Genomic DNA, 1,832 nt, shown 5'->3' with positions numbered 1-1,832 from the left:
GTTAGCTTTGAAAGTTTGTGCATATCAGAGATAAATGTGAAAACGGTCAATAGGTAATGTCACAAGGTGATTAGAGTAACTGGCCCAGAAGAAAGAAAAAAAAAAAAAAACAAAAAAAAAAAACAAAAAAAAACAACTATTTGCATAATCCAATATAGGAGTTCAGGGAAATAGGTACATGGCCTTTTTTAAGCTTAACAAAGTGAGGAATTATATCTGTTTGGCTCAATCCTGTAATCCCAGGATTTAGTGCAGTACCTGTCATATGATATTTCAATTAATATTCCTAAATTTTGAATTCTCAATTAGGAAAATCTTTGAAGGGTTTAATGTAAATCTACAAAGTCTTAAAATGATAGAATAAAGACAACACGATGAATTCAGGATGGCCCACCTTGCAGATATGGTGTGGACAGGAGAAATTGTGGTGGACAAGCAGAAATCCAAGAAGGGAATGAGAGTCCTAGCGAAGTTCCCTTGGTGCTTTTACTTTAAAGAGTTCTGCGTATTAGAGAAGAAACTACCCTCATGCAAAGCTGCAAGAAGCAAATATTAAGACCATGGATTTTTCACGTTTCTTTCATACTAATTCCTTCCCATCATATTTACACGTGGTAATTTCAGGTGCTGCCTGTTTCTGGGAAAGTTCTTCTCAGATGCCAGTTTCAGGCTAACAGCAGTTGGACAAACCTTTTGTTTATTGGGGTTTTGTTTTGGTTTTTTACTTTTAGCCTTTTATAGTGGTTCATCTTTTCACTCAAATTCCACAATTTGCCCCAGATGATCTGCTGATGGCTCCTCCATAGGATATATAATGTCATATTAAATCCACTCTCTAGATGTGGGGCTTGGGGAAGTCAATCACTTCCTCAGAGCTTCAGTCTGCATGCGACAAAGCAAAGACACAGTCTTTCGTTTGTTTTAAAGGTGAATAGACAATCTCGAAAATTTCTCTTATCTAAGTATGTTAACAAAAGGTCACCAAGGCTTTAGGTCCAAGGCATCTGTATTGCTATGCATTTTGTCTTACTCGGCTAGACCTGCAGCAGAAGTCAGCAAATGAAAATGTGGGGAGTAACCCTGCCAAACCTAACTCATAAAGCCGTAATGATATTCGACATATTTAGTTGTCTTTGGAAATATTTTTAGCAGTGGTTAACTTTTTCCAAATGAAATTTTATTTTATATAACTTTGCCACCTCCAAAACAAAGCAAATAATAAATAAATAATAAAAATCAAGACTTGAGAAAATGGCAATGGCATGAATTGTTTGGTCTCCAAGCACCTTCAGAAGCTCTAAAGCACATCCAGAATCTTTAAGGCTCCTAGAACCTTAAAATTCTAAGTAAAAATAGCAAGTAAAATATAAAGTTCTTCATCAATGAACAGTGTTAAGTCAAAATAAACAATTCACTTAAATTTTTATTCTGGGTTCTTACATTACTTAAAACAAAGATTCTCAAACATTATCATGCATTAGAATCACCCAGAGGGCTTGTTAAATGACAGATTGCTGGGTCCTAGCCCCAGGGTTTCTGATTCAGATCTGGGGTAGAACCTAAGATTTGCATATTTAACAAGTTTCCAGGTGATGTTGATGCTGCTAGTTCAGAGACCATACTTTAAGAATTAAAATTATAATTATTAGCTGTTTCTCCAGTGGGACTTATGGCAGGCAGAATAATGCTCTCCCCTACTCCCCACCCCCCAAGATGTCCACATCCTAATCCCTGGAGCCTGTGAATATATGTTACAAAACAAAGGTCAATTAAGGTTGCAAAAGGAATTAAAGTTGTTAATCAGCTGACCATAAAATCGGGGTGGGGGGGGG

The sequence above is a fragment of the Mandrillus leucophaeus genome, unplaced genomic scaffold (genome assembly GCF_000951045.1).
Source record: "Mandrillus leucophaeus isolate KB7577 unplaced genomic scaffold, Mleu.le_1.0 Scaffold146, whole genome shotgun sequence".
In the NCBI taxonomy this organism is placed as follows: domain Eukaryota; kingdom Metazoa; phylum Chordata; class Mammalia; order Primates; family Cercopithecidae; genus Mandrillus; species Mandrillus leucophaeus.
The sequence above is the reverse complement of the archived record's forward strand: the minus strand, read 5'-3'. Positions refer to the sequence as shown.